General features: G+C 36.4%; 1 protein-coding gene across 14 annotated transcripts in view; it reads right to left on the reverse strand.

Moving 5' to 3' along the window:
• The window catches only part of LOC112054660 (uncharacterized), a 226,855-nt gene that overhangs the window by 94,050 nt on the left and 113,153 nt on the right, over nt 1-19,652 (reverse strand). The window contains exon 1 of one of the 14 annotated variants that reach the window (XM_052884844.1): nt 684-934. The exons of the other annotated variants lie outside the window; for them this stretch is intronic. The gene's annotated coding sequence lies outside the window, so the exon portion shown is untranslated. Of the gene's footprint in view, nt 1-683; nt 935-19,652 lie in introns of those variants that run through there. 14 annotated transcript variants of the gene reach the window in all.

Below are 19,652 nucleotides of genomic sequence, written 5' to 3' on the forward strand. Positions count from 1 at the left end.
TATGTGTCACGTTGGGAATACCACAATCAGAAAGTAAAGTAGGTAATCGTGAATAAGAAAAATGTGAAGTAGGTAGGCATATTATTATCCGGTTACAGCAAAGTTCGTCATAAAAAAGAATATCCGAGATTGGCTTTATTGCATCGGAAGGGAGGTTCCGGTTAGTGTCACTGAAGCTACCGAGACATTTTACTTTCAAATATGTTTCAAACTAGAGTGATGGAGCTATCCACTGTACTCCAAATTACTCCAATTACAGCTTAGATTGCATCGTCACTTACCATCACATGAATTATTCGTCACCATTGGGTGACAAACAGACAGACATCTAACAGTTATTGAACTTTTAGATGTCTGTAGTTTCAGCATAAAAATCATTTAAATTGAAATTATAATGAGGTAAGATTTAATTTTTTGTTCTATTTTTAGTTATAATTCGACCCCAAAACTCACCAATTTAAACAAATATTTTACTTTTAGAAAGCTACATTTTCACCGAGTAACATTGACAACGGGAACGAGAACTGTGCAAACAAACCGTGGTTCTACTAATAAATAATAAAAAATATATTACAGCCACTGAGTTCGCTCATCATATCTACTTAAACATTGTACTTTTTAAGTACTATTAAAAAAAAGTATTTAAATCTATTCTTAGATTAAAATAAAATAACAGAACTTACATCGTTGTAAACAACAAATAGAAGAATCACTCGTGTATCCCTCTCGGTAATCCTGTCACGTGTACCACACACGGGGTAGAGATCGCATCCATTAACTTATCATTAGCCCAATTATGTTCACCTTTACGCACGATAATCCGACTATTTATTAGCATACAACGAGGATAACGCTTTAATGCCACTGTGACATTACACACGGTGGGAAAATTCGCGGAAAAACGACGTACGGGCGAACGTGTGCCACGTATCGCGTCCGCCGGCGTACTGATGAGACTGCCACTGATAACGTCGCATGACGTGATACGGCCGCCCCGTGGAAAATGGAAAACAATGGAAACTCGGCGATCGTGGTGAAAAATACGCTCTATATTAATGAAAGGTTTTCGATGAGATTTTCTATGTGAGCGCCTGGGCGGTCCTTTTTGGTTTATTTTATGTGAAACTTAACCACTGATGGATACTTTGAGCTCATTTTACGAAGAAAAGGATAGAATTTGTTTTATAAAGAAAAACGTTATCTATAAGCGTATGCAATTATGCCGCAATTTTTATGTTGTCGATTCGACGTAATTTTTCAAGTTATCCTTTTGATCCCGTGGAATTTATTTGTTAGAGAAATGCATCTTGTTACATTTAAGAGTTGTGTTGAAGAAAACGAAAATCAAATGATTTAACTTTTCACAAATTATGTTATGGGTTACTATTCCTTTTTTATCTTAAAGTTTATTAGTACATCTAGGTCTTTGTCAAAATAACTTGACGAAAGCTAACAAATAAGCTTTCTCAATTTTATTTATGTCTATTACTTTGTCAACAATCATTATTTTTTTTTTTTATTTTTCCTGAAAGTAGTCTTTTTGCTATTACAGTTTTATTCTCCGGGAACGGCGAATTGTTTATTTACACGCAATTTTTTTTCAAGTAAATACAAATCTCTAAATCTGATTTTTTTTATCCGAACTTTGATAATGGTACCGTTTCGTATTTTAAATCCAAAAATAGGTAGCCACAGAAAAAGAAAAACAATTGAGTATTATATTTTTAAAACAGCTATCGCTAATACAATTCAAATTAAATGCTGATATTTTCCTCCTATTCAGAAAATCGTGTTGTTTTAGAACCGCAGGGGAATTAAAAGTACGGCTTTTCCGCACGATCCAATTACGTTTCAAATATACATTTTAAGGGTTAGAAAAACCAGAAACCCCTGAAGATAAATTCCCGTATGGGTCCGGTAAATCGTGGTCGTTTTTCAAGTAATTAATTTAAATGCGGGAACCCAACGGAAACTTTAAATTTGGCGTAGATTTCATTAATTCACTTACGTAAGCAATGGTTTACTACGTGGCCATTGAAACCCCTAGTTTGATTCCGGGTATCCCCCTTTTTACCAGACTGCCAAGGGTTTTCGCGATTATAACTTTTTTCAGTTTTCTATTTTTATATTTTACGAAGTAGGGTATTTTTTTCGGAATAACTATCTAATCGTTCATGATTGCCGTTCACGACCTTTTGTTTTAAAGAGCTACATTTATTAAAAAAAAGTTAAAATATTAGTTAACTTAACGTAAATATTTTATACTCATACAAACATATTGATTATAGAGTTTTAATAACTCATTATGTTCCTTTGTAACATAACATGTGTTATATAATGATGATTAATACTAGCTGACGCCACGCGGTTTCACCCTCGTGGTTCCCGTTCCCGTAGGAATGCAGGGATAATATATAGCCTTCGTCGGTAAATGTGCTATCTAACACTGTTTCTGAGATTAACGCGCGCGATTAATTTACGCGTTCAATCAAACAAACAAACAAATTCTTCAGCTTTATAATATTAAGTATAGATTATTGAAAATATATAAATCTAAAACTATCATGTAAATTATTTGATTACTGTTATTAGATCATATTATTATCATATTGTTATCATTGAATGTTATTAGATCATTGATTTGCATGTACTTGTCTATTCACCATGTAATTCAATGGCCAGGACAATCCATAAAAAAAAAACAATTTACCTAGTATATTTGAATCACATAGTATTCACCAATAGACAGGAAAATCCATAAAAAAATAAAAAAAAACAAACATATCTAGATTCTTTGAACCACATAGTATATTTGTTCGATCCGATATTCGAATTCACCATTTTCCATTTCGATACAACAGCAGGTGAATGGGAAGCCGCAGGCAAAAGCACCTAAAATAAAGGTCGGAGTAGGACAGATGCGTCGCACAATATGACACATATTTCTATTTTCACTGAATACATTTCGTGGTGCCCTTAAATTTGCACGTCGCTGATAGGAAGGGCCGAAATAGACGCGACAAATAGATAGGTGTCTCGGAATAAACTTTAATCCGGTCCATCTTGCTGGTTTGAATGCGATACTTTGAAATAATGTACTACAAAATTGTATTAGCTCAAGTTGAAGAAGTTAATACAGTATGTATTTAACTAGTAAGTTCTAATCGACTTCAAAAAAGAGGTTTTCTATTCTTATATTAGGTACTGAGTTTATATTATTTAAATATTTTTCAGGGAAATTATCCATTATTTTATTCTAATACTAGCGGACGCCCGCGACTTCGTCCGCCCTTAGTAGCCCTTAGTACAGTTAGTAGTTTTTTTTTCTATAACGAACATACAGACAGACAGACAAAAATTTTACTAATTGCATTTTTGGCATCAATATCGATCACTAATCACCCCCTGATAGTAATTTTGGAAATATATTTCATGTACAGAATTGACCTCTCTATAATTTTAAGTATAGGGACATTATAAAGAGATAAAATTTATGGTATTGTAGGGGGTAATCTCTGGGTCTATTGAACCGATTTTGAAAAGTCCCTTACCACTAGAAATTTACGTTTTTTTTGTGTATCATAGGCTATATATTATCCCGCATTCTTCCGGGAACGGGAACTACGCGGGTGAAACCACAGGTCTTCGGCTAGTATGTTATATTTTTAATTATTACGAATAAAACTCCCGCATGCTGTAGTTGGCCATTTATGTAGAATAACAATGATAACAATGATGAAAATATTGCTCAGTTATGCAGACAATTTTCGTCAGACTGGCCAGAATAACGCATTATATAAGACCAGTTCACTATATTTAAAAACATTGTGTGAGGTATCACATTCCATCCTAAATGATTGCGTGATAGCGTTAAACATACAACTTCCACTTCTATTACACTTAGTATTACATTTACAAATATATATATATATATATATATATATATATATATATAGTATTACAAATAAGATTCATGCTACAAAACTTCTAAATTACTTATTATAATTCCATCATTAACACTTTCGCTGCGGCATTGATTTTTCTGTACTTTCCTCTGGTGTGGTACGAGGTCCATCGACCTCGTAACTCTTGAACACGCTAGACGTACAAGGTCAATTGAACTCGTATCGCAGCGAACGTGTTAAAACAATGTTATTGGTAAAGACGCGGCAATAGTAAAAGTAGCTACAGATGACATCCGGTATGATAAATTACCATTATTACCCATTGACCTGCTAATATAAATTTTCTAGGCCGTAAAGGAGATCTTTTGACCTCAATTTACACTTAACTACAGCTCAGATAACAAGCAAATCATACCTTCAATTACGTTTTAAGATCCGCAATTTCAACACGTTTAAAAAAAAACATACCTACACGATTTCTTATACGAAATTCGAAATTCGAAAAATTTTTCAGAAAAAAGAAAGACTCAGAATCTTTTAGCCCACAGGACTCGAACCCAGGGCCTTGTAATCCGAAGCCACACAAGCTAACCAATGAACCGACGGGGTAATAGCACATCACACTTCAAGTGGCGCAAATACAGCAATCTAGTCGGATATGTATGTGAGCCGTTTGCGGTCGAAATACTAGATCCATTGGATTCTTTAATCGCAAAGCGATTAATCGACGTATCCCGTGACCAAAAGGCTGGCTTATATTTAGGTCGGAGAATCAAGATTGCCATATAATATGGCAATACTGCCAGCCTTCTGGGCACTCTACCAATGAACATAGAAGCGGACGAATTCTACGACGTCTAAATCTTTAGACATAATTTAATTTAATTTAATTCCGTTTTTATGTGTACTTTATATAACGTCACTTTATATATAGGTAGTCAATTTAAGAAGTTTTTCTTATTGTATATAGTTAATAAATGAATAACTTATTTCAAATAAATAAAAACAAGTAGGTACACGAAACCTAAATAATAATTAATTATTTTAAGAAATAAAATTTAATTAATTAAAAGAGCCAGCTTTTCATAAACGTGACTCCATTACCGAAAATAGCATTACCTAGGTACTCTCGAAACTAAATTTTTTGAGATAAAATAAATTTATTACGGCAACGTTATAGCATAACTCAGCGGCGGCGAAAAGTTTCGTGGAAACTATGTGACAGGAATTTAGTATCGTCTGATTTTCTTCTGAACAAAGTCACATTAAATGTAACGACTTTTTTGTCTTGTAACCTGTGTAATGATGTAGGAACAAGTATGTCGAACTTGTTGTATATTCAGAGACACAATTGTCCGCCCACTTTAAATTATCGCGTCATATTAAAGAGGGAGGATAATAGGGATGATGACAGTTTTTTAAATTGTATATAAATAAAGAGTATACTAATAGCAAAGCAATTTTCTAAAAGCAACAGAGTATCTGCGATCATTACTTTCGGAGCTACAGGGATTTAAAGGGTCAGATTTGCGGCGCTGCCGCGGATCCCTGAAAAACACTCCATACAAAATGGCACGATTTAGTGACGTCTTTGGCTCGCTGATCGTTAGGTTTGTATGGGCGTTCAAACAAAATTACTATTATTACTTTGTTATTTGTGCGTTTATGTTTATAGTTTTTTATTGAAAAATGTCACATTTAATGTAAGGAAGCTAAAACTGTATGAATTTTCATCTATTTACGATAAAAAAAAATTAATAGTTTTTGAAATTTTATAATCTTATTTATTTTGCAAATATTCAGACAATCTTTGCTTTTTATGTATAAATTAGTTAACATTGACCTTATATACCCGAATGTATCATAAAAATCAATATATTCAAACCTAGTCATCATCCCTAGTCACATCTCTGAGCGTGCATAAGGTATTTACTACTAGAGTATGCACTATGAGTAAAAATTGGAAAATTCCTTGTCCAACTATGTATTCTGTGGTCCAACATTCGTTTGTATTGAGTCCTTAGGGTAGGCAATGCTTTTTTGCATCTATGAAGTGCACGCCACTGCCTCTGAGTATATTTTTGAAAAGGTATAAAATTATAGCCACTATTTCCGACTTAGAAATGTTATAATTATAAGTTATCAAGTATGTGTGGTTGTGTATCTTGGAGTCTGTCTGGGACATCGTAACTTAGCGAATGGACCGATTTAAATGAAGCAGACTTGGTCGAGATGGTTTTTAGATATAATTATATAACCGATAAGTCATTCAAAGATATTCCAAGGCGTATTCCAGTTAGGATGGAAAGAATTTGTGACGTAAAAGTTGTTATTCTAGCTGGATTTAGTCGGAGGATTTTCGAAATTTTAAATTGTCAACTACCTCGTAGCTCCAATCGTTAGCATTATACTGTGTGGTTACGAATCATAAAACCTTGAATTGAAAACAAAATTGAATTTTTAATTCTTGCAATAACTTTTCAAAATCAGAAAGGAGTTAAGGAAGTTTGTGGTTTTCACTCGGTACCTCGAAAATCATGTAATTATCATGAAAATATGTTACCAAATGATCATAAAAGAATCACATATTATCAGGGCCTGTAGCCCTAGTAACCATGTAATCATATGGCATGTCGATTCTCTTTCAACAATCGCAAACGCTTCGCAAAATACAAAATGGGAATTAAATTTGTTATCGACATGTGATCAAGTTAGCGATCGCATCTGTCATTCCGATATTTTTTTAATTTTCGAAGTGTTAACGTTGGCTCATGGCTACAGACCCAGGTCCCTCTGAAACCTGAAACTAGAAAAGAAGAGGTTTGTGCCCTGTTCACTAACAGACTATTAAAAATATCATGAATTTATGATGATGAAAGTGAATAGTAACGAAAGATTAAGTTTATACGAGTATTACGGATTTTTGATTGCGAAGGATATTTATTTTTATTACAGAGAAACTCGAGTAATTTTGCGATAATCCTGCAGACACTTTCAATGTTATCTAATCTCAATATGGGACGCGTAGAGGCGGATGTTTTTGACCTTTCTGTATCTTTTGATACATATCCTTCCTTCCTCTTGATAGCCTTAAGATTATTACAGTATCTACAGACAAACGTCTACATCCACGTGACATTTTTGACTGAGAAGCTAGCCCTTGACACAGAAAACATATGTACAAGTACCCTTGACTACAATTTCACCTGATGATAAGTGATGATGTAATCTAAGATGGAAGCGGGCTAACTTGTTCAGAGGAGGATGAAAATCCACACCTTTCTATGCGACATCGTACCGGAACGCTTAATGCACCTTGACCTTCCACCAGCCAGACCTGGGGCAGTTAGAAAAACCTCAAAAGCCGAGCCGGGGATCGAACCCCGTCTTTTAAAGTCACAGCGTATACCACTACGCCACGGAGACCGTCAAAAAATAATTTAATAAATGGGTTCTTGTTGAAAACGTTAATTTCAGGAACTAAAGGATGGATGCCGTGATAGCCTAGTGGATACGACCTCTGCCTCCGATTTCGGAGGGTCTGGATTCGAATCCGGTCCGGGGCTTGCATGTCCAACTTTTTAGTTGTGTGCATTTTAAAAAATTAAATATCACGTGTCTCAAACGGTGAAGGAAAACATCGTGAGGAAACCTGCATACCAGAGAATTTTCTTAATTCTCTGCGTGTGTGAAGTCTGCCAATCCGCATTGGGCCAGCGTGGTGGACTATTGGCCTAACACCTCTCATTCTGAGAAGAGACTCGAGCTCAGCAGTGAGCCGAATATGGGTTGATAACGACGAAAGGATGGATTGTGAGAATTATTTTTGTATCATAGTCACCATCATCATTATATCAGCCGATGGACGTCCACTGCTGGACATAGGTATTGTACAGACTTCAAACAACACGGTCTCGAGCTGCCAGCATCCAGAAGCTCTCTCCAATCCGCAAAATGTCGTAGATCCACCTAGATCGACCAACACTACGTTTTCCGGTGCGAGGTCGTCATTCCAGGATATTAGAGTTACTTATTTTCATCTTCCAGCTACTCTTTCTTCTAGGCTAGGTGACGTTGTATGTATTGTGCATTGTCATTATATTAATAAATATTTAAATCTACGTCAATATCGTCAAATCTCGGTTTAGTTATTACTAATTGAACTATGGACAGAGTAACCCATTTCCTGGAATAATTAATTCGCCTCCAGTTCATCAGTATTAACGGGGATGCCAATTAACAAGTAACTGTAGTTTACAATACAAGTAGTTAAAATAGGCTTTACAGCTTCCTACTAACTTAATGGAATAGTATTGTGATTAAGTTTCAGTTGGTTGCTTCTGAAACTATGATTAAATTACGATGTAAGGTTACGATCGTGAAAGATTGATATATATTAAGATTTCCCTATTATCGAAGTAGTTAGATAAGATGTAATCTTAGTACAATAATATACAATACTCATGTACGCTACATGAGTAATGTATAGTGTTGTAAAGTATCCTACATCTATATTAATATTATAAAGCTGAAAAATTTGTTTGTTTGTTTGAAAGCGCTAATCTCAGGAACTACGGGCCCAATTTCAAAAATTATTTCAGTGTTAGAGAGCCCATTTCTCGAGGAAGGCTAGAGGCTATATATTATCCCCATTTTCCTACGGGAACAGGAACCACGCGGATAAAACCGCGCGACATCATCTAGTCAATAAATACATATACGAGTATAAATAATTTTGAAGTCTCAGTCTGTCTGTGATTACAAAACGTTCTGTGCGTTCATATTTTTAAAAAAGAGCTTTTTAAAAAAAATGCATGTCTATCAGCGTCTGTCTGTCTGTTTGTCCTGACTAATATCGGAAACGACTAAACCGATTTAAATGAGACTTTCACTGATAGATAGAGGAGGTTATCGAGTCTTTAGATTAGATTATCGAGTATAGGCTACTTTCTATCCCGAAAAAATGCATGGTTTCCGCGGGATTTATAAAAAACTGAATTTAACGCGAACAAAATTGCGGCCGTCCACTAGCCTAACTACGAGTATTATGAGTATGAATGTGTTTAAAGTTTTTTATCTATGACGGAACTAACTTTTCATGATATCTATTATCTCTAACCCCAGTACATTGCTATCAATTTATATTTTCAAAAGGGAAACTGGGTAAAATCTGATAGTACTCTTAGATATCAAATATGGCTACTTACAAATCTACCAACGCCAGACGATTGCGCGTTGCACTGAGATTTTGTTAAGATTAACCGCTAAGGGTTGAATAAACTTAATAACGTCCAAGTTAACTTGATAGCATCGTAGACTGTATCGTTTAAGATCACCATTAGACTATCCTTTTAATGCAAAACGATGATGATACTGATGATAGGTGATAGGAATGATGATAATAGGCTACCTTAAAAAAATTGCGTGAGGAAACCTGCATACCAGAGAATTTTCTTAATTCTCTGCGTGTGTGAAGTCTGCCAATACGCATTGGGCCAGCGTGGTGGACTATTTGGCCTAACCCCTCTCATTCTGAGAGAAGACTCGAGCTCAGCAGCTGTAGTGGGCCGAATAAAGGTTGATGATGAACTTTTTTGTACTAGTAAAAAACAAGGCTGACTGTATAGGACTGAAGACATCAAGCGAGTCGCAGGGTTTGCTGGATGCGGGCGGCAGAATCCTGATTTTTGGAAGTCCCTACAAAAGGGATCCTGCAGTGAACGTCCTTCGGATTCTTCAAAAACAAACAAGCTATTGTAGAATTGTACTTAAATAATATGAATTAATTATAGGTATGGATTTCTTTCCTAGTATATTATCTCAAAGTAACGTTTATATACCCGCAGAATAGCCAATATTACTTATCAGTCCACAATTCCATTGTATACGTACTAAATAATCCAATAGTTCCCAAATCACGGATAACAAGTTACTACCACGATCATAAACTAAGATTTTACAGTATTACTGCATGATAACGGTATTTACTACCACGGCTTAGATATTTTCATATAGATTGGTACCTTTCAACATAGTTATGATGGCGTAGGTGCTCGTTTATATAAATGGGGTTATAATAACTTATCCCTCACTCGGGTAACAAGATTCGATTTACTATTGTTTGAGAACTACTAAACCCACGTGTAAACTGACAGCGGTGCGAACAGTTAGCGAATCTTTAATATATAACTTGGTTAACCTACGTTGTCTTAATCTGGATCTGCTCAAGAGCAATCATTAACATTTGAGCATTTGATTGTCAACCCGCTTTTAAAGCAGCATTGGTGATTTCAGCTCTAAATTTTTTTTCCAAAAAAGCATAGGTAAGTTAGGTAAGAGTTCTGGCTTTGCAGTAGGTTATTAATCATGCTTATGACCACCTGAAAGCTAACGCTTTATGACAATTAGTCTGTAACAGTCAATCTATTCTGGGAAGCCCGTTTAGCTCTGGATGTAGTGGTAAGAGAAGACCAAGCGCGTTGTTGTGTATAAACTGAAAGATCATTTTGATTTTGTTTATAACTTTCCTTCACTTTTACCGAGTTTTACAGATTTAACAAGCTGTCTGTCAAATGCCAAACGCTCTCATTCGCACGTGAGTTTTTTAGCGTCCAAATATAGTGTGAAGTTAAATGAAAGTCTATTGGCAACGCCCAAAATTTAAAATGCAACACAACTCGAAAGCTATATTCACACGACAGCGTTTGAACATATACTTGGCAATGCATTTGTTCTGTTTGAACGCTTTTTTAATGTTCGATAAAAAAAGGCTCGTACGAATGAGGGCTTACTAAAAGCCAAGCAGATTTCCGTAAGGTGGTCAACCTTATGTATTATTTTCGCTTCAGTACTCGCTACGCTTACAGTATGCCGTATTCCTAACATTCTCTACGAGTGGACGCCGGCTCGAGGCCCAGCGATATTAATTCAACCGCAACTCTAATTAATCTTATCTACTGTAAATTCTCCCACGGCTACCCCATTCGAGTATGAATTCCAGCTGACATGACTTAGCACTATAATCAAATACCAAAATATACTGTACTATACTGTATACCCATAAATGTCCTATAATTTAAAGTGACAAATCAAGGATGGAGGAATCAAAATTAGATTAATTTACTTCACGCGTTCTTTAAGTAGCAAAAAGTTCATTTAATAATCTCTTTAGGAAATTAAAAATTGTAATTTGAAAAGTAAAACAAGATTTTAAAGGTGATTGTACTTAAATTTATTTAACCTGAGCCTAATTTATGGTGTTTCTTTTTTATTTGTTTTTACAGATAAATTAATCATAGTATGTTTTTACAGATAGATTAATTTTTTGTATTCAATGACAACCTTAGAACACAAATCTCACTTGTGATATTAAGTAATGATGCAGTACCTACTGAGTTTTAACGGTTTTTACGCGATATCATAATATTATCACGCTAAATCATTTGGAGACACGGCTTTGTATGTAGGATGGTATATAAACAGTTATGATTGCCATTAGATCAAACCAGAGCCAATAAAATAAATATATAATCCTAAATCGACTCGAGCTAAATATTTAAAATCACTACTACGTAAAAATTAGACTTAGCTTGAGCCAACATATAGGCTTCATTTCACTAAGGTAAGAGGTAGGCAATAAGTGAGAAAAGCCTGATACCATGAAAAAGAAATAAAAGATAGAAGCTCGTAAGATTATGTACATGTCTGTCAAGCAAAAGCTTAGTAATAATTCAGCATACAGTGTGCCGAGCTTACGAAAAGTTTTCACTTTTTCAGGCGGTGATCGATTCACAATACTTGTAATGGAGCCATCAGTCACGGTACCACGTCAAGACGGATAGAGTTGCGTTGGAATTGACTTTTTTACTGCTGTATCAGTAACCTCACAATGTTTTCTTTTGTCTATCGTAACAAAGGGTTTATTTGATTCAAACTTGTATTCGAGGAAAAGTACAAGTCTCTCACTAAAGGCTTTGATACCTTGTACCTTTCAAAAAATGGCGAGTTTTAGATAAGTTTGACGTTGATATCGTTGACGAAATAGTAGATACCAGAGACTCGGTCTATTGTTTTCGTGGTAAAGTGATCACTTGACTTGACATGTATGGCATGTCGGACAAATTATGAAAGAATCGGATGCATCAAAGTCTGGAATATGGCTTGCTTGGATGAAAATCCATCGCCATAATTCGCTACGTTCATAATTTGACTGACTCGTTATGAATGTCGCATTGTATGTATGTGATAATAATACGAATAATATCGTCGTTATCAACCCCTATTCGGCTCACTGCTGAGCTCGAGTCTCCTCTCAGAATGAGCGAGGTTAGGCCAATAGCCACCACGCTGGCCCAATGCGGATTGGCAGACTTCACACACGCAGAGAATTAATAAAATTCTCTGGTATGCAGGTTTCCTCACGATGTCTTCCTACACCGATTCCGGAGGGTGTGGATCCGAAACTGGTCCGAGGTATGCACCTACAATTTTGGGCTTAAAATGCACACAGCATTTTAAAAATTAAATTGAACATTATTACAAGTTGCCTCGACTGGTGACAGAAGAGTTGGCTATTTTTTTGCGTAAGTGATCTCTCGGCTGTCCAGCGTGGAAATTCAGCCAATTCTCAATATAAAAAAAAAAAATATTTAGTCTGTGGTCCCAAGGATTTACCATTGATTGAAAGAATACAAAACTTCGTTATGTCATACACCTACAAGTTTGAAGTGTAATATAACTTTTTGGCAAGTTCACCTACTGAAACTAATTTAATCTATTATTACTCATAACTCAACGGATATTGTGTAATCCACTAGGAAAACTTCAGGGAAATTCATTATAGACATCTGGTGGCGATTTACGCATTATCGGCCAGAGTTTTATCGTTTATGAGATAGATGGCGCTAAATGTTATTTTTATATTATCGAACTGTGCGTTTCATCAGTAGTCAATTTTCAGAAAGATTTTCTATGTTCAAACATTCGGAATACAAGGGCACACACTATAATAAATTAGAATCATATAAGTAACGCAAAGTGATTAAGTACTTTTCTTAATTTTGACACGAGATTTCATTAGACAATGCCTCTAACACTTTAACTTTCGAAACTTTTACTTCGTTTTATAATATTAATCTGGAAAACAGCTGCAACAATTTTTTCATGAAATTTAGTATTTTCAGGGGACAATCATCATGAAAACTACTACTACTAAAACTGTTTTTTTTTAGTATTAATTACTTATTCCTCATATTTTTCAAGTTAACTAAGTATAGGCAATAATCTATACTAATATTATAAAGCTGAAGAGTTTGTTTGTCTGTTTGATTGAACGCGCTAATCTCATGAGCTACTGGTCCGATTTGAAAAATTCTTTCAGCGTTAGATAGCCCATTTATCGAGGAAGGCTATAGGCTATATTTTATCCCCGTATTCCTACGGGAACGGGAACCACGCGGATGAAACCGCGCGGTGTTAGCTAGTAATTAGATAATAGTGTTATGTGAAAGTAAATGATATTTCTTACTATTTAAGAAAACATTATTTCGTACCTCTGACCTTGTGTCTAGACTGTAAGAATACGGTAAGAAGTTGTATTATATCTAAACATGCGTCAAAACATCTGTCGTCATTGAAAAATGCTTTTGTTTACCATAAATTCATATAATAGTACATACAGACATTTACGTACTTATACAGGTATTTCAAATGTAGATTCATACTTAGAGAACAACGAACATAATAAATTATTTATGTTTATTCTTTGCTGTCTATTGTTACTTTTGTGTTTTTCTGTTTAAGTTTTTGCGTACGTATTCTAATTTATTGACTTAAGTATTCATATCTTCATATTCACTGCATATAAAACATATCTTAATCCAAGAAGCAGGTACATTTAGAGCAAAATTTACATTTCTTTTTCTGAGACTTTCTTTTCCCTTCACTGCGATCTCATCTGATGTTAAGTGATCATGTAGTCTAAGATGGAAGCGGCCTTACTTGGAAGAGGTTTACATTCCTTAGACGCTAATTGGTTAGCGATACGTCTTTATTCGAAGGGTGGTAACCAGCTACAGCCGAAGCCTACTACCAGACCCGAGCTAATTTAGAAAATACTGTTAAAACAGTGCAGCTAAACTGTAGCTAGGGTTGCCAACTTTACTATAATATATAGTATTGTCTATATTTCGGGTCTGCGTACTATATACTGTTAAAGAAATATATAGTACGAAAAGAAAATTATATATATATCCAAACTTGTTTAACTTATCGAAACTTAAAATTAACTATTAAAAAAGGATCTTTTGGTTTTCGAAATATTTAACGTGTAAAATATCTCATATTTACTTGAGATGCAATAAGTGTAAAAAAATTAACATTCTTCTTTCTTTTTTCGGTTCTTCTCAATAGATTTTGTCAAACCGATATAAAGTCACTACAAGACAAACATGACTTTTCGAAGGTTTATACACTGAGCCTAAATGAAATAAACAAAGTTGAATTTGAATTTATAATTATTCGTAATTTTTCGACGAAATTTTTACATTTCGCCTACAAAATTACAAGATAAGAGTCCTTGCACGTTTATCCGTATTTATGATAGTTGAAAGTGTTCGCGCCATTAAAACAATACGAGAGGCGAGTGCGCCGGCTCGCGCAATTAAAAATAATTTTTAAGGTAGGTAGGTACTACGAGAAGGTACGTAGTACGAGTAGGTAGGGTCGATACGTCGGTTGTCCGACAGAGCGGGGGCACACGGTGCGTTGCGGCGCCGCAACGTTGTTATGTCGGGTAGGTACTACGAGTAGGTAGGGTCCATACGTCGGTTCTCCGACAGAGCGGGGGCACACGGTGCGTTGCTGCGCCGCAACGTTGTTATGTCGGGTAGGTAGTGTCCATACGTCGGTTCTCCGACAGAGCGGGGGCACACGGTGCGTTGCTGCGCCGCAACGTTGTTATGTCGGGTAGGTAGGGTCCATACGTCGGTTCTCCGACAGAGCGGGGGCACACGGTGCGTTGCTGCGCCGCAACGTTGTTATGTCGGGTAGGTAGGGTCCATACGTCGGTTCTCCGACAGAGCGGGGGCACACGGTGCGTTGCGGCGCCGCAACGTTGTTATGTCGGGTAGGTACTACGAGTAGGTAGGGTCCATACGTCGGTAGTCCGACAGAGCGGGGGCACACGGTGCGTTGCGGCGCCGCAACGTTGTTATGTCGTGTAGGTACTACGAGTAGGTAGGGTCGATACGTCGGTTGTCCGACAGAGCGGGGGCATACGGTGCGTTGCGGCGCCGCAACGTGGTTATGTTATTTAGGTACTACGAGTAGGTAGGGTCGATACGTCGGTTGTCGGACAGAGCGGGGGCACACGGTGCGTTGCGGCGCCGCAACGTTGTTATGTCGTGTAGGTAGGGTCGATACGTCGGTTCTCCGACACTGCGGGGGCACACGGTGCGTTGCGGCGCCGCAACGTTTTTATGTCGCAGCGGCCCCGTAGCAGCGTTGGACTGCCTTGTAAAGTGGTCATTTACCTCTTATAATAAAAGGACGCTCGATCATATAGAAAATTTGCTTTGACAGTTTTAGAATTATTGGTAAAGAAAATTATACCTAAAAGTCTATATAGTTTAATATTGCGCAAATGCGACTACTTGAATTGAGTGCCAAGAAGTTGTGTTTGGCACTCATTGACGAGGGACGTTTTTTGGTCGCTGATTGTGCATCTCCTTTTTAATGGGAGATCGATGGAAATTTTGACACAAATAACTGAGCGGTGCCGCTCCGACGTCGCAACGCATTCACCCCTTCCCGCCTCGTTTCGGTGGTTGCAAGTCCGGTGCGACGTCGGAGAGTGTCGTGTGACATGCCACAGCTATTTCTACCGCTCCGGCACCGCTCCGGCACCGCATCGCCACCGCAACGCATCGTCTGCCCCCGCTCTAAACTGATAGGTAACAATGGCTGTTAAATTATAAAATGTTAAATTATGATTATTAAATGTCTGAATAAAAAAAAATTAGCGTAAAGGAGTATGGGTATATTGAAGATTGGATATAATTTTTTGACATAAAATCAGCTTTCAATTTGGAATGCGATTGCTAAGAAAATGCTCATTCACTCTTGTTTTTTCATGATGTATTAGGATGAATTGACCTCCTCTTCTTTTTTTATTTATCTTATTGATACCTAGGTAATCTATACTTATATTAAAACTAGTCGAATTCTATACATTTAATACATTTATTCGCTATTTGAGATTTTACTTATACCAAACGTTACCGTGGCAGAACGGACGCCAGCGCCATCCAGAATCTGTACTTATAATACGAATTCTGTACATTTTGTACATTGAAGACATTTTGAATTTTTTAGTTGGGGGCATTATATAATCGATACTGAAGCTAAAATATTTTTATTTTCGATTTTTGTGTGTCTGTCTGTCCGTGTTCTTTTGTTATTCGGGCATCACACTGAAACTACTGAATGAATTCGAATGAAACTTGGCACGGTTTAAAACCATAATACAGAAAATGGTATGGTATACTTTTTGTTGCGAAAATAAAATAAAAAGGGGGTGAAAAAGGGGTTCAAAGTTGGTATGGAAAGTCCTTCATTTTAGAGTTACAGTTTTAAAAATTTGTTCATAAATCATAAAAAAAATACAAAATATAATGTGAATGATTATGAAACACGGCTAAAACTCACGTGATATTACGTCGGAGTATGCCCGACTAGTTTAAATTCTAAAATATAATGTGATTCAAAATATTTAAAATTCAACCCCTAAAGTGGTGAAATAAGGCTTGAAAGTTTACATTGATTTCCACACGGAAAAAGTCGCGGGCCATAGTAATATAATAAAAAAAAATGCAAATGCAACAGAACACACCACCACAATATTCTAAAAAAGCTTTTCATGTTATGCACTTTTTGTTTTTACAACTTCAAGTTGGATAAAGACGTAGCAAATAACTTTATTATATCATTAGTGCAAAGTATACTGTACCTGCTCTAGAAACTAATCAAGACTGTCTTATACTCTAAACTTTACTCCCAGTCTCCCAGTTTTAAGTCCCTTGCAGAAAACAGAACGTTGCATAAAAGATAAAACCTTTAGGTATACGCAGTTTAAGGTGTAATAACATCGTAAGTGCTACCTTCTGATCACTTTGAAGGCGGTACAAAACCAGTGACGTATAAGAACCACAGGATAGAACTGTCTTTAAATCTTAAAAGTTAATGATTTAATCGGCTTTAATTAATGCATCACTGTGTTGGCACCGCCTTCAAAGTGATCAGATATTTTTGTGATTTTGAAGTCGATTAAATTTTTTTGTTAAAAAGGTTTAATTTTCCTGTTTTTAGTTTGTTCTAGCATTTAATTTTCATTAAAATTAAATGGAACCAATCTGGAAGTATACTATTTCAAACAAAAAAAGATTTTTTACAATTGGCTAAGAAATGACGAAGTTATGCGGTAACAAACATAAAAAAAACATACGCGTCAAATTAAGAACCTTCTCCTTTTTTTGAAGTCGGTTAAAAATATATAAAGTTTCTAAAGTAACCACGAATAAGCCATCTCTGAAAGTAAAATACATTCGACTTCAATTGGTTAAATTCAAGCATCAATGTTGTCATACCGTAGTTATCCTAGCTACTTTATCATTAATCTGTTCAATTAGCTTTGGCCATTAAGAACAAGGGCCAAACTTCCTCATTTTATGAATGCTAAAAGAGTGATAATGACCGGGAGAGAAGACTTGTTTGCTCTTCGAGGCTCGGACCTGTACGAGTATTGCCAAGTTACATACACATTATTAACTCTACAAACGCTAATGTTTCAAAAAGTAATAAACGTGTGGAGATGACATTCGTTATCGATAGGTCAGGTGATCAATCGAGCTGATCAGTAGGTACATTTTTTTAGGGTTCCGAACGTATGTAGTAGACGGAACCCTTATAATATCACTCGTACGTCAAAACTGAGGTGAGCAAAAGTGTCTAATTGTCTTAATTACATTTAGAGACCCCGCTCACTTACAACTTTTAGTTGGCCGACTTAATCGGCCGATTATAGAACAGGTATAGCGATGTATGACAGCTCGCACACCTGTCCAACTAAATCACGCACAATTAAAAAGTCGGCCAACTAAAAATTGCCAGTGAGCGGCCACCCTTAGTAGCATAGAAACCAACGAAAGTTATTTAAACAAATAATAACTAAATATTTTCTACAATGTCAAATTATGTGTTCACGAAGTGTAAAAGCTATATATACAAAAATATAAAATTTAAGTAAACACAAAATTGTGCATGTGTGCGCTCAATGAAGTAGCTTCGGATTCGGATCACATTTTACAGTGATTTTGTAGCCACGTAACATATCCAATAGTATAAAATCTTTGTCCACTCCTAATAAGTAGGTAGGTACAATCTTTCTCGACTACTTGGTGGCGAAAGGGAATATTGCTCATATTTTAAAACATTGCATTTTACGAATGCGAAGTATCCGTACATACTGCGTTCTCAATTTTTTTTATTATGATGTCATTAACTGTCACTATTTCATATAACACTGGCGGACGCCCGCGACTTTGTCCGCGTGGAATTTAGTTTTTCACAAATCCCTCGGGAACCATGGATTTTTTCGGGATAAAAAGTAGCCTATGTGTTAATCCATGCTATAATATATCTCAATACCAAATTTCAGCTAATTTAGTTAAGTAGTCGAGGCGTGAAAGAGTAACAAATATCATCAAAATCATCAGTTTTCGCAAATCTTGGGAAACTATGGATTTTTTCGGGATAAAAATTAGCCTATGTGTTAATCCAGAGTAAAATCCATTTCCATTCGAAATTTTAGCCAAATCGCTTCAGTAGCAGCGGCGTTAAAGAGAAACAAACATCCAAACATACAACCAAACATCCATACAAACTTTCGCGTTTATAATATTAGTAGGATAGTAGGATTGCATTTTACGAGTGCGAGGCATCCGCACATACTGCGATCTTAATTTTTTTTTATTATGATGTCATAAACTGTCACTATTTTATATAACATTTGTCCTCACTTGACACCAATTTGTAGTTCAGTGTCCGCGCCGCGTCCCGCCGTCCCCAGCTTGTCACTTCCGCAGTCGAAGCGCTTCCGTCCGCGGGCCCTTTGACATTCACCGCCATTGTTGTGAACCCCGATATCTCGAATTATCCACTGAATCATATTTACGTATGATTAGCTTCACCCGTGTATATGTCGACCCAGTCGTCTTTTATGTGCATATTCTGTGACGTAATCTTAGTCGTTTTTAGCTGATTACCACAGATCATACAGTACTTCATCATCATCATCATATTAGCCGATGGACGTCCATTGCAGGACATAGGCCTTTTGTAGGGACTTCCAAACATCACGATACTGAGCCACCTGCATCCAGCGAATCCCTGCGACTCGCTTGATGTCGTCAGTCCACCTGGTGGGGGGTCGACCAACACTGCGCTTACTACCGCGGGGTCGCCATTCCAGCACTTTGGGACCCCAACGTCCATCGGCTCTTCGAACTATGTGCCGTATATTCCGCCCATTGGCACTTCAGCTTCGTTGAGCTATGTCGGTAACTTTGGTTCTTCTGCGGATCTTCCCATTTCTGATTCGATCACGCAGAGATACTCCTAAAATAGCTCTTTCCATCACCCACAATACAGTACTTAAGCTACATTTATATCCATGGATATAACTTAGAGAAA

The sequence above is a fragment of the Bicyclus anynana genome, chromosome 12, assembly GCF_947172395.1.
Source record: "Bicyclus anynana chromosome 12, ilBicAnyn1.1, whole genome shotgun sequence".
NCBI classification, from domain to species: Eukaryota; Metazoa; Arthropoda; class Insecta; order Lepidoptera; family Nymphalidae; genus Bicyclus; species Bicyclus anynana.